This window comes from Narcine bancroftii, chromosome 1, assembly GCF_036971445.1.
Source record: "Narcine bancroftii isolate sNarBan1 chromosome 1, sNarBan1.hap1, whole genome shotgun sequence".
In the NCBI taxonomy this organism is placed as follows: domain Eukaryota; kingdom Metazoa; phylum Chordata; class Chondrichthyes; order Torpediniformes; family Narcinidae; genus Narcine; species Narcine bancroftii.
The window spans coordinates 129942789-129957459 of record NC_091469.1 but is presented as its reverse complement, the minus strand read 5'-3'; the positions used below and the strand labels follow the sequence as shown (position 1 = coordinate 129957459).

The 14671-nt window shown below is 41.0% G+C and overlaps 1 protein-coding gene across 26 annotated transcripts in view; it reads right to left on the bottom strand.

Moving 5' to 3' along the window:
- Positions 1-14671, bottom strand: part of LOC138764018 (sorbin and SH3 domain-containing protein 2-like) — a 555886-nt gene that overhangs the window by 235743 nt on the left and 305472 nt on the right. For 2 of the 26 annotated variants that reach the window (XM_069939285.1, XM_069939362.1), the window contains exon 1: positions 6401-6419. The exons of 23 other annotated variants lie outside the window; for them this stretch is intronic. The gene's annotated coding sequence lies outside the window, so the exon portion shown is untranslated. Of the gene's footprint in view, positions 1-6400; positions 6420-14671 lie in introns of those variants that run through there. One more of the 26 variants, XM_069939259.1, reaches the window with a different exon arrangement.

Sequence of the window (14671 nt, the reverse complement as noted above, 5' to 3'; positions counted from 1 at the left end):
AGAAACATGTAACCCAGAGGTAGATACCCAATGATTTGGAGGTGCCAACTTCCACAGATTACTCAGTGGAGATCAAATACTGAACCTACTTAGATTCAACTCCAAACCTATGTTTCAGGGAAGACCTAAAGCAACAGGTAAAGAATCCAGCATAATGGAGGTAGGAATACTGGACTAAAATCCAGAGATTCAGACCATTGATCCAGTGATCCAAGTCTGAAACTCACCGTGGGAGCTGGGGAATTAACATTCAAGTAGTTAAATACAATGTGAAATTTAAGAAAGCTTGACTCAATCACTGCAACCATGAAACTAATGATTGTTGGAAACACCAATCATGTTCACTCATGTCCTACAGGGAAAATAAATTAGCTACCCTTACCCTGTAAAGACTAAATGATTCCAGACCCACAAATTTACTCCACTCTTAACTACTACCCTCTCCTCCCCCCCCCCCCCCCAGTCCTGGTTCAATTAAGGAGAATGAAGACCATAACCAGTGAAATCCATATCCTATGAATAATGACCATTTTTTTAAAAATTAAGTTTATTTTGTATGTGATTAATCAAGAAATAAATAAACTAGCAAATGATACAAACTTACCGCAAAAGGAATCATACTCAGGACTTTTGACATTCAAATTAACCTGTTTATGAGTTCTGATGGTGAAGTTACAAGTTACTGTTCCATGTCCAGCTGATGCGACAATTTTCAATGCCACTCTGTTTTATTTACCTCATTCAAATATCACAGACAAAATACCTCCACTAGTGTCAGATAAGCTAATCAACAAAACATTTTCCAGGGTGCTACAATTTTCCTGGAATATTAAGCAGCACTTACACAATGCAAGATGCATTTCAACTTTGGTTAAAGCATTGAAAACAAAAATGAAGCAATTCATCAGGAGGTAGCGTAATTCTATCTTACCCCAGCCTTGGTAAGATGATATGGTTTACACTAAATTAGGCAATGCGACATAGTCTGAGCTTATTCAGTCTCTGGACTTCTTTATGTAATACAAGTGTCCTTACAACAAAATGTCATTCAAATCAAAAGCTGAAACCAAACACAGACCCGTAAATTGATATTAAAAAACAGCCTGCTTTGTGAAGAATTTACTAAATATTCACTGCCTGTTCCCAGCAAACCATAGTACAAAGACAGCTGCTGTCTGTTATAAACGTGTGCACAAATAATTAAATATTCCCAAACAAGATTTGTCATTTAAAAAGAGAGGCAACAACACAGTGGTTTTCGCAAAAAGGAATACAAGAAAGAAAATCTCCAATCCCAAACCAAATCCACACAGATAAAGTGGAGACACATGAGAGTAGACAAATACTAGAAACTGGAGCAACACATGATCTGCTTGAGGAATCCAGCAGATTGAGCATCAGTTTTCTCCACTGATGCTGCTTGAGCCATGGAGATCATCCAACAGATTGTGTGTTGATACAGAGAGAAAGATAACTGGTCACACTACCTGCCACACTAAAACTCCAATAATGCAGCACCCTCGGGTCTTTGAAACTGTCAGACAAGTTGATTTGCTCCCTTTAATATTTAAAGCATACTACATAATTGTACATTAAATTTGTCAGTACATTCAATAAGTTTAACCTTCCGGTAAGGATATTGCTGCCCTCCAGTTCAGATGCAAACCGTATACATCTCACCTTCCTTGGAAGAGAGGCCAAGGATCCAAAGACCTGAAGCCACTCTGTCATTAAATTGGAAGAATAACAGTAAAGTGGAGATTTATTTTCAAATAAATAACAAGGCTTATGAGTTCACTAGTTGCTGTCAGGAGTTTTTTTTCAATTTTTAAATTTAATTTAGAGATATAGCACCGTAACACACTGTTCCGGCCCACGAGTTCACGTTACCCAAATACACCTGTGTGACCAATTAACTTACTAACCCCCATACATCTTTAGAAACCAGAGGACTCAGAGGAAATCTATGCAGACATGGGGAGAAAACTCCTTACAGACAATGCTGGATTTGAACCGGGTCACTGGCACTGTAATAGCGTTGGGCTAACCACGATACTAATCGTGCCACCCAAATAGTGTAACGGACATCTATGAAAAGATAGGTTACATGAAAAATCAGTGAGGGAATGGGATTATGTTGAGAGCCAGTGGGCTGCATAGCCTCCAATATCATAAGAAAAATATGAAAGATCATCTAAAAATCAGATTAGTGCAGGAAAATAACATTAAAGTAAAAGAAATTGGTTACGATCTTTGGGGTTAGTGACACAAAGGACAATTCCTGTTCTCATCCCTTATTTTGTCTGCCAACATCAAGGCAATCTTTAAAACCTTTATTGACAGCCTCTGGCAGAACTGGCCAGTTCTAAACAGACCAATAATGTGAGTTACCTGAAGCTGAAGTATCTGACATTGAAGGCTGCAGCATGCCAGACAGAGGATGAGGTGGTGTTCCTCAAGCTTGTGTATGGCCACATTATAATAATGCAGGAGACCACGAACAGAGGTAAAACACAAAAGTGTGCAGATACCATGGTTGAAGTAAAAACATGATGCTGGAGAAATTCAGCAGGTCAAACAGTGACTTTATAAAAGCAAAGATAAAAATACATAACTGAAGTTTCGGGCCTGAGCCCGAAGGTGCAGAAAAATGTTGGCAGGCATCCAAGTAAAAGGGTAAGGGTGGGGGGGAGGCGTGATCGCAAAGGCAGGATGTAATAGGTGGAGGACACAGTGGCCACAGGGGAAGATGCTGGGGGTGGGGTGCAAATGGTGGGGAGGGATGAGTGCACGAGGGAGTCATGAAGGGAGTGGAAGTCAGAGAGGGAAAGATGTGTCTAGTAGCATGATTCTGTTGCAAGTTCCAGAGGATAATGTGTTGAATGCAGAGGGTGGTGGGGTATAGGTGAGGACAAGAGGAATCTTGTATTTGTTGCATCTGGGGCAGAGGGGGCCAGGGCAGATGTATGGAAAATGAAGGAGATGCAGGTGAGGGCTGAGTTGATGGTGGAGTGGAAGCCACTTTTGTGGAAGAAGTCAGACATTTCAGATGATCAAGACTGGAAGTCCTCATCTTGGGAACAGATGTTGTGGAGGCAGAGAAATTGAGAGAAGGGGGATAGAATCTTTGCAGGGGACAGGATGTGAGGAAGTTTAACCAAGATGGTTGTGGAAGTTAGTGGGTTTGTAATATATATTAACGGAAAGCTTGTCTCCCGAGATGGAGACAGAGACATCTAAAAAGGGGAGAGTGTTGTCGGAGATGGGCTAGGTGAGTTTGAAATTGGGATGGAAACTGGCCGTGAAATGAATGCAGTTGACGAGCTCATTGCAGATGCATGAAGCAGTTCTGATGTTGTCATCAATATAACAGAGGAAGAGTTGAGGGGCCTTGTCTGTGTAGGCTTGCAGCATGGATTTCTCCACAAAGCCCACAAACAGGCAGGCGTGGCTGGGACCCACTTGGATACCCACAGAACCATAGAGCACTACAGCACAGAAACAGGCACTTTTGGCCCTTCTAGTGTGCTGAACCATTTTTTTGCCTGGACCACTGACCTGTACCCAGTACCCATGGCTACTCCTTTGATTTGGATGAGTTAAAGGAGAAGTTGTTCAGTGTGAGGACAAGTTCTGCCAGGTGGAGGAGGGTGGTGGTAGAGGGTGACTGGTCGAGTCTCTGGTCCAGAAAGAAGCAAAGTGCTTTAAAACCTTCTGTATGGGGGAAATTGTGATATAAAGGGATTGGACATCCATCATCAAGGAATCTGAAATCACTGAAGAGATGGAGAGCATATGGGGTATCATGGATGTAGGTGGGGAGGTATTGGTCCAGGGAAGAAAAGATAGAGTCAAAGGTAAGACAAAACTAGATAGGTGGGACAAGAGCAAGCAGAAACAATAGGTCTACCTATACATCTTAGGTAAAGATTAGAAACGAGCAATGTTGGGAGGGGAAACAATGAGGTTGGAGGCTATGGGAGGGAGGTGACCAGAAGAGATGAGGTTGAAGTTAGTGTTGGAGACAGTGGCTTAATGAGCTGTGGTGGGTCCTGTGGAAGGGTCCTCCTAAGAGGAGGTGTCTGAGAGCTGTTGTCTGGCCTCGGCAAGCTAGAGATCAGTGTAGCAGACCGCAACAACACCAACCTTGTTTGCGAGTTTGATGGTGAGAATGGAGGGCAGAGCATTCGGAGGAAGTACGATTAGAATAAGAAAAGGGAGTGGTGAAGTTGAGACAGTTGATATCTCGGCGGCAATTGGATTTAAAAAGATCCAGAGTGGGCAGCTAGCCAGAATGATGTGTCCAAGTGAAGGAAGAAGGCTTAAAGTGGGAGAAGGGTCTTGGGTTGGCGGTTGGAGAGTTATGGTCTTGGAAGTCGGCCCAGAAATGGAGATGATGGCACAGAACTCATTGTGGGCTGAAGAGGACAAAGGTAAGCCCTCTCCTTAGGACAAAGTGCTCCATCTCAGAGAGGGAAGGGTCAGCGAGGATGGTAAAGACCAAGCAGATGTCAGAGTGGGAATTGGTGTGATGGAGGATGTTGGGATGAGGCGGAGGGTAAGGGAGGTCAGAGGGTAGAAAAGAAAGGTAGGGAAGGTAAGGGGGGAGGTGGAGAATTGGGAAGGTTGAAAGATGGAAGGATTGTGTTAGGGAGGACAGAGGGGGGACCGCAAACAGATGTCTATTCATCCTGCACGACATTGAACAAACAGTCTGACAATGAGAGATAACAAAGGGCAAGAGAAGAGGGTAAAATAGAACTAAATTGTCATTACCTGACGTTGTGTGTGGGGAATTACACAATAATTCACAACAAGGCTAGAAAACTTAGATGAACAAATGTATTGTGGTACAGGTGCAGAAGATAAGTTTATAATTGGCCTGTGAGAGGCAAAAATTGAATAAAGCAAAATCAGAACCAATCCAGATATAAAATAGAGATGGAGCAATGACAAATATGAACTATGGACATGATGGGAAAGAATCCAACAATCATATACAGAAAGAACATCACAAGGGCTTTGATTAAAGATTATTTTACTGCTGTGATAGATCACAAACTTGATTAATAAGAATGAAATTCTTTGGCTTGGCTTCGCGGACGAAGATTTATGGAGGGGGTAAAAAGTCCACGTCAGCTGCAGGCTCGTTTGTGGCTGACAAGTCCGATGCGGGACAGGCAGACACGGTTGCAGCGGAAAATTGGTTGGTTGGGGTTGGGTGTTGGGTTTTTCTTCCTTTGCCTTTTGTCAGTGAGGTGGGCTCTGCAGTCTTCTTCAAAGGAGGTTGCTGCCCGCCAAACTGTGAGGCGCCAAGATGCACGGTTTGAGGCGTTATCAGCCCACTGGCGGTGGTCAATGTGGCAGGCACCAAGAGATTTCTTTAGGCAGTCCTTGTACCTTTTCTTTGGTGCACCTCTGTCACGGTGGCCAGTGGAGAGCTCGCCATATAACACGATCTTGGGAAGGCGATGGTCCTCCATTCTGGAGACGTGACCCATCCAGCGCAGCTGGATCTTCAGCAGCGTGGACTCGATGCTGTCGACCTCTGCCATCTCAAGTACTTCGACGTTAGGGATGAAAGCGCTCCAATGGATGTTGAGGATGGAGTGGAGACAACGCTGGTGGAAGCGTTCTAGGAGCCGTAGGTGGTGCCGGTAGAGGACCCATGATTCGGAGCCGAACAGGAGTGTGGGTATGACAACGGCTCTGTATACGCTTATATAATATAAAGTTACCATAAAGACAATGATGGATTTGGACTGTTACAGGAGAAAGAAGGAAAAGAGGTTGACAATTGGGTGTTTTGGCAAGGAAGGAGTGGGGTGTCAGAGGTTGATCATTTAGCAAAGGCAAAGAAAACTGAAATTAAAGGGAAATGCAAAAGGTTTTGAGGAGAAGAATTTACATTTAAAATCTCATTAGCCACAAGTAAGATGCTGGAGTACTGGAGGATAGCTCATATTGTTCCATTGTTTAAAAAGGGCTCCAGAAATAACCCAGGGAAATTATAGAGTGGCGAGCCTGACATCAGTAATCGGCAAGTTATTGAAGGTCTACTGTTATGAACTAATAAAACCTTATTAGCACCAACAAAGGAACAGCAATGGAAAATTCACCAGTCAATGGTAAATTCAAAACAATAGTTTTTATTAAACTATTAATAACATATTTCTTACGTATCTGTAAACTTAACTCTATCTTAAACTCCACTAAACAAATGTATTATGTGTGTGATTAAATTCAATCCATTACAGTTTAAGCTTAAATCTGAAAAAGTCAATTTTAAAGTCCAGTTTCAAACATCTTGTTGAACTTGAGGATCTTTTGAAAAATCACAGTTCAGAAATAATTATTAAGCACTTTTAAACATTATATCTTTGGATCTCTTTAAACTCACAAGTCTCTTGATGAGTTGTCTTTCAGAGAAATATTTCTTCTTACAATTGTTTTCACAAGTTTCCCCCGATCTTGTTAGGGTTGCAGAACTGTGATCTTCCCAATGATTTCTTTCTCAAACAGCAGTGACCATCTTCTGGACATAAATGAGGCCGCCTCGCTTTTCTTAAAAGAGCAATCAGAAGTGGTCTTACTTATTTAAAAACCACTTATGTTGGGTACAATATAGAACAGCACCTCCCTCTCTTTCCACAGACTACTGCTTTAATCCAATCTTCTTCAGTGGTGTCCAAAATGTCTCTCCCCCTTCATTTTATAGTTCTCTGATATCATGCGACATGTCATCACCACAGCTTAGTTTCATTTTTGCAGAACCCTTTGCCTTTCTTCAAAACCACTCCATATCCATAGAAACTTCTGACCTCATCTCTGTTCCAAAAGGATCAAGTGGCTTACGATTCTGGAAAGTCTAACACACCACTCAAATGATATTTGAATTTTGAAACAGCTGCTAGAATAATGCTAATTGTTCACAAAAATGCTTTTCAATTAAGAACACTTCTTCAACTTTATGGCTGTTTTTCCACAAGCGTCGACTCCGAAAATTAACTCCCGAGTTCAATGGTGTACCTGTGTGTGACCCTGTATCCAGCCCTCACTAGAAATATGTTTAACTCCAAACTTGTTTACTAAGAAATATATATTTTATAACTAAAGATTTTAGATTTAACTAACTTTTAATTTAATTTAATTAATTATATTTAACAACACAAATCTATTACAGAGATCGGATATACAAGTATGTGGATAGCCAGGGACTGCTTAGGGATAGTCAACATGGTTATGAGCTTGTTTAACAAATCGTATAGAGTTTTTTTCAAGGAGCTAACCAGGAGAGTCGATGAAGGAAAGGCTGTGGATGTTTGTCTACATGGACTTTAGTCAGGCCTTTGACAAAGTCCCAGATGGTAAGTTAGTCAGAAAGGTTCAGTTGCTTGGTATTCATGGTGAGGGAGTAAACTGGATTTGACATTGGCATTATGGGAAAAGCCAGAAAGTAGTAGTGGATGATTGCTTCTCAAACTGGAGGCCTGTGACCAGTCGTGTGCCTCAGGTTGCTGGGTCCATTGTTGTTTGCAATCTATACCAATGATCTGGATGATAATATGGTAAATTGGATCAGCAAGTTTGCAAATGACACAAAGATTGGAGGTGTAGTGGACAACAAGGAAGGCTTTCAAAGCTATCTGATTTGCTTGATTTAAGGATAGCCTCGTTAGTTAAAATCAAGAACAATTAGGAATAGGATTTGAATCTTTCATTGGCAGATGATATTTGGGACTCTTTTTGTGACCTGTTTCATATGACCTCCTTTTGTGCACGACACTGTTTGTTGCCATTTAAAGTGGTCCATAGAGTACATATGTCTAAAGTTAAGTTGATTCATATTTATTCAGATATAAATCCTCTATTTGACAAATGTAAAATTGGTAATGCTTCTTTGGTTCACATATCTTTCAAAGATTATCAGTGATCATCAATTTCAAATTAGAACCTTGCCCTTTAATTGCTCTGTTTGGATCATTTCAAGATGATGATATTTTACTGACTCCAACTTAAAACCAAATTTTATCTTTTACTTTACCGATAGCCAAAAGTGCAATTGTGAAGACAATACTCCACCTACCATGGTTACGCGATATTATATTATGTAAGTTTAGAAAAAATTAGATATGCCATTAAAGAGTCAAATATTAACTTTCAAAAGATGTGGGGCCCATTTATGGACTATTATCATAACCTAAAGAATTAGGGTTGTTCTGAAGCTTTAGTGCTGTGCTGTCCATCACCAGGTTGTTGTCACTTGTTAGCTTCGGGGTTTTGAATTATAAAGGTTTTTTTCTTATGTTTTGAATTTTACATTACAATATATAACTGTACTGTTCAATTTTTCATAAACATCAATTAAAGAAAGCTAGCTGAGGGATCTGGACCAGATGGGAAAATGGCCTGCAAAATAGCAGCTGGAATTTAATGCAGGCAGGTATGAGATGTTGTAGTTTGGAAGGACAAATCAAGGTAGGATATACATGGTAAATGGGAGGGCTCTGACGAGTGTAGTGGAACAGAGGGATCTGGGAATACAGATTCATAATTCCCTGAAAGTGGTGTCACAGGTAGATGGGTCATAAAGAGATCTTTTGGTACATTGGCCTTTATAAGTATTGAGTTGGGATGTTAGGATAAAATTGTTAAAGATGCATTTTCCCTGTAGTCATCTAACTACAAGAAAGATATCAATAAAATTGAAAGAGCGCAGAGAAGACTTACTAGGATGTCGCTGGGACTTAAGGAACTGAGGTACAAGGAAAGGTTAAACAGGTTAGGGCGGCACCGTTGGTGTAGCAGTTAGTGCAACACTTAAAGCGCCAGCAATCGGGACCTGGATTTGAATCCTGCGCTACCTTTAGGGAGTGTGAATGTTCTCCCTGTGTCTGTGTGGGTTTTCCCCAGAGGCTCCAGGTTCCTCCCATCATTTGAAATGTACTGGTGGGTCTAGGTTAATAGGGTGTATTTGGGCGGCATGGGCTCGTGGGCCAAAATGGCCTTTTACTGTGCTGTATACCTAAATTTAAATTTATTTCCTGGAGTGAAGAATGAATGGAGATTTGATAGGATAATGGGTACAGATAAAATGCAAGTCGACTTTTACCTCCAAGATTGGGTGAGATACAAAGCAGAGAACATGGGTTAAGGGTGAAAGGGGAGATTTATGGGGAACATTAGGGGGAATTTCTTCACACAGAGAGCGGTGGGAGTGTGGAACGAGCTGCCAGTTGAAGTGATGAATGCGGGCTCAATTTTAACATTTAAGAAGAATGTGGACAGGTACTTGGATGAGGGGGGATATGGATAGCTATGGACTGGGTCAATGGGACAAGGTAAAATAATAGCTCAGCACAGACTAACAGGGTCGAAGGGCCTTATTTTCTGTTTAATAATGTTTTATGGTTCCAAGGAGGTGATATTATTGTTAACAAGAAATTTGGGAACGTTACAGCATTGGGAATGCGAGTGTACAAAAGAGATCTCCCCTTTTCTCCAGTATTGATTACCTCTTAGTCCTTCTTCGCCTTGTGCATTGCCCCCCACCCCCCCACCCCGCAAATCCCTTTTCCTTCTTTTTGTTCTTACTACCTCACTTCTTTGGTCTCAATAAAAAGATTCCAACTAGAAAAATTGGCAACTGACCATTTCCCTCCATGAATGCTGTCTGACCCACTGAGTTCACACTCAATTTATTCAGAGTTTTAGATTTCTCAAGGACTAGCTTCATTTCATTATTATTTTAAAAGCAATGCTTTCAAGGTGTCGAAATTTCAAAAATATTGAACATGTTAGCAATGTTGGCATAATATTTGAATTTGAGCCTATCACTGCATGCAACAGATCAGTTTATTCTGTACTTGACTGCTGCAAAATAGCAAAGAAATTATTCTTATACCTTGATAAGATAAAGCACAGCCATTCATGAGGTCAGAGTGAAATTCTGCTACACTCCAAGTAAATGTCAAGTTGGATCGTGTGAACATGAAAAGAGCAAGATAACTGCATAGAATGATTGTAGGAATAGGAATGTCCTGATCTGTTAGCTTTTTATTTTTATAAATAGACAGATGAACCAAATGATTCATTAGTTGTTAAAAATGAAATGCTCTCAGAAAAGTAGCCCTGAGATTAGATGATGCTCTCATAACAAGTTTAGTGAATAAATTTCTATTGACTCTATGACACGTATTTTCTGAAAAATATTGCTTTTCAAATGCTTATTTGAGTCATCTATTTTTTTTTAAATCATACAACATCTTTCACTGTAAATGGATTGAATAAAAGATATTTTTATTTAAAGATTAGTATTTGTACAACATAAAATGCTAGAACAGAAATAGGCAATTTATCCATTCATTTAGCTTCAGTGAAAAGTCTCTCTCAATATTCATTTTAAACGGCTATATTTCCAAACAAAACTCAATATGATGGGGCGGCATGGTTAGCATACCAGTACTATACAACGCCTTTATACAGCGGACCCAGTGATCGGGTCTGAGGTTCGAATCCAGGGCTGGAGTTTGTACATTCTCCCCGGGGCTTTCACCAGGGGCTCCGGTTTCCTCCCACCATTCAAAATATACCGGTGGCATAGGTGTAATTGGGAGGGAAGTGCTCGTGGGCTGAAATGGCCTATTACCATGCTGTATGTCTAAATTTAAATTTAAAGAATTTGAACATAATCATTAAAGTGGCTGATGCTGGAAATCAGAAATAAAAACACAAAATCCTGAGAATATTCAGTAGCCCAGGAAGCATCTGAGGAAAGGAGAAACAGGCTCAAATCTTCAGGCTGAAGACTTATCAGGATTGATGGAGTCTTCAATTTGAAATGTTAACTCTGTTTTTCTTTCTACAAATGCTGCCTGACCTGCTTGAGTATTAGCGCCATTTTGTTTTTATTCTACAATAGTATTTAATGTGCTTCATAGTGCCTTGAAGCTTGGAAAATAGTAGAAGGTTTGGATTGATAAGTTAAGGTGCTGTGTGTCTGTGCACATGCTACTGTAGCAAATTAGCAAGTTTGCAGACTATACAAAAAATGGTGGAATTGCAGATGATGAGAAAGGTTAAATGGAGAAATTGTAGATTGAGTTTAATCTGCGTCAGTGTAAGGTGTTGTATTTTGGGAGGACAAATGAATATTTGTACTATACAAATACTATACAGTACAGTGAATGGCAATACCCTTAGGAATATTGTGATACCTGTTCCCAGCGTCTAGAAAATGGCAGTGCAAGTGGTTTAGGGTGATAAAGAAGGCATATGGCATGGTTGCTTTCATCAGTTAAAGTAATGAGTATAAAAGTCATGTTGCAATTCCATAAATGTTTTGTTGGGCAATATTTTCAGATGGTGTGATTGCAGTGCTCTTGTTCGGCTCCAAATCATGGGTCCTCTACCGGCATCACCTACGGCTCCTAGAACGCTTCCACCAGCGTTGTCTCCGCTCCATCCTCAACATTCATTGGAGCAACTTCATCTCCAACATCGAAGTACTCGAGATGGCAGAAGCCGACAGCATCAAATCCACTCTGCTGAAGACCCAACTGCGCTGGGTGGGTCACGTCTCCAGTATGGAGGACCATCGCCTTCCCAAGATCGGTTTATATGGCGAGCTCTCCACTGGCCACCGAGACAGATGTGCTCCAAAGAAGAGGTACAAGAACTGCTTAAAGAAATCTCTTGGTGCTGCCACATTGACCACCGCTGATATCGCCTCCAACTGTGCATCTTGGCGTCTCACAGTTCGACGGGCAGCAACCTCCTTTGAAGAAGATCGCAGAGCCCACCTCACTGACAAAAGAGGAAAAACCCAACACCCAACCCCAACCCACCAATTTTCCCTTGCAACCGTGCCTGCCTGTCCCGCATCGGACTTGTCAGCCACCAACGAGCCTGCAGCAGACGTGGACATACCCCTCCATAAATCTTCGTCCGCGAAGCTAAGCCAAAGAGAAAAGAAGACACAAAAGTGATAGAGAAACTCAAAGGCACGCAGCATCTATAGGAAGTAAAGGGTAACCAATGTTTTGAGCCTGAGCCCTTCATCAAGGTAGATGATATATTGAATTATCAGAGGCATCGATAGGAGAGAAGGTCAGTTATTTTTTCCCCCAGATGAAATGTCAAATACTAGAGGGCATAGGTTTAAGGTGAATGGAGATTTAAAAGTCAACATGTTGTTTTCAAACAGAGGATGGTAGGAAGAAAAGTTATATTTTAAAACACAGGATTGTAAGTGCTTGAAATGTGCTGCCCACTATCTCTTTATTATGTGATGCTGGAACAAATCCAGCAATGAATTCCCCATAACTCAATGGAGAAGGACTGCCACAAAGGGCTGGTGTTGGAGAGACCATATTTCCAACAAGATGGTTTTGAACAATGCACTTACAGAAACCTTGCCCACTTGAATTTTCTCCTACACTGTCTCATGTGATCATACATTTTCATTTTGCTGAAAGTTAAGAGTTCCATTGGTAATCAATGGAAGGATACATCACATTTGGAAAATGGAAAACTAGATGGACATAGTGAGCTAGAAGTAAGGTGTACTTGTCTCCAAGAACCATTAAGCTTCAAGCATGTGATAGCATGGACTATGTACAACATTCTCATATACTTTACCAAGACACAAAATGGGACCTCACAAATTGCAAGGACAGCGTTTTTAAGATTCCTTTTTGATGCAACTCCTCATTTTACAAAAAATAAGTTCACTCTTACATAGCACTGGCCCATGTTATTGGTGGGGTAAAGTTTTATTGTGACTGAGTAGCAGAATAAAGATCAGATGGAAACATGAACAAAGCAATGACAATCTGATGCACTTTGGGAAGTGAAGTAGGGGCAAGACATGTACAGTGAATGGTGGGGTGCTGAGGAATGTTGATAAACAGAGAGACCTTGGGATTCAATCCATAATTCTCTAAAAATAGCAACATAGGTAGATACGGTGCTAAAGGCAGCATCCAGCATGCTTGATTTCATAAGTCAAAAGTTGGCAAAAATCACATTACCATATTACTATAGGAAGGGTGTGGAGGCTTTGGAGAGGTTGCAGAAGAGATTCACCAAGATGTTGGTGTGTATTAGTTACAAGAAGATGGTGGATAAATTTGATTATTGGAATGTCAGAAGTTGAGGGGGAATTTGATAGTAGATGATATATTGAGGCATAGATAAAGTAGGGCGGAAATATCAAATACGAGAGGGCACAGGTTTAAGGTGAGGGGGGAAAATTCAAGAGATGCAAGTGTTTTTTTTTAAAATGGATGTTAAGTGTCTGGAAATATGTTGCCAGTAGAAGTGGTAGAAGAGAGCAACGTGATTAGCATAGTGGTTTAGTACAACGCTATTACAGTACCAGTAATAGGGACTGTGGTTTGAATACCATGCTGTCTGTAAGGAGTTTGTATGTTCTCCCCGTGCCTGTGCGGGTTTCCTCCAGTTGCTTCAATTTTCTCCCACCCTTCAAAACGTACCTAATTGTAGACCAATTAGGTGTAATTGGGTGAACTGGGCTTGTGGGCTGAAAGGGGCTGAAAATATAAATTTAAAAAATTAAATATGAGAGCAATGTTTAAGAACATTGTTCACGAACATTTTCAATTTCTCAATGCTGCAGTCAGAGGTTCCCACCTGCTTCAAAAGGGCATCAATTATCCTGGTGCCAAAGAAGAGTAGAGTGAGCTGCCTCAATGACTATTATCCAGTGGTACTCACATCTACTGTAACGAAATGTTTTGAGAGGTTAGTCATAGCCCAGAATTAATTGATATCAAAGTTAAGACCTGAACCCACTGCAATTCATCTGCCACTACAACTGCACAACTGCAGATGCAATCTCACTGGATCTCCACTCAGCCTGGATCACCTAGACAACAGCAACATGTATATTAGGTTACTTTTCATCAACTAAAGATCAGCTTTTAACACCATGATACCCTTAGTACTGGTCAGCAAGCTTCAAAACCTGGGCCTTTGCTCTTCCCTCTGCAACTGGATCCTTAATTCCCTCATTGGAAGATCACAGTCAGTATAAATCAGAAACAACATCTCCTCCTCACTATCAATACAGGCACACCTCAAGGATGCGCCTTAGCCCACTGCTATTTTCACTCTACACCCATGACTGTGTGGTTAGGCACAATTCAAATGCCATCTACAAATTTGCCAATGTCATCACGGTCTTTGGCAGAATCTCAGATGACAATGAGGAAGCGTGTAGGAGAGAGGTAGATCAGCTGTCACAACAACTTTGTACTCAACATTAGCAAAACTAAGGAACTGATTGTGGACTTCAGGATGGAGAAATCTGAAGAACACAAACCAGTCCTCATCAAGGGTTCATCAGAGGAGAGGATAAGGAACTTCAAATTCAATATCTCTGAGGACATTCTGGAGCATCTTTGTCAATGCAATCATGAAGAAGGATCACCAGTATCCATACTTTGTGAGGAGTTTGAGGAGATTTGGTTTGTCACCAAAGACTCTTGCAAATTTCTACAGGTGTTCTGTGGAGGGCATTTTGACTGGTTGCACCAATGCATAGGACAGGAAAAGATTGCAGAGAATTGAGAATTTGGCCAGCGCCATTATGTGCATCAGCTTTTACTTCATTAAGGACACTTACAAGAGGCGATCTCTCAAGAAAGCA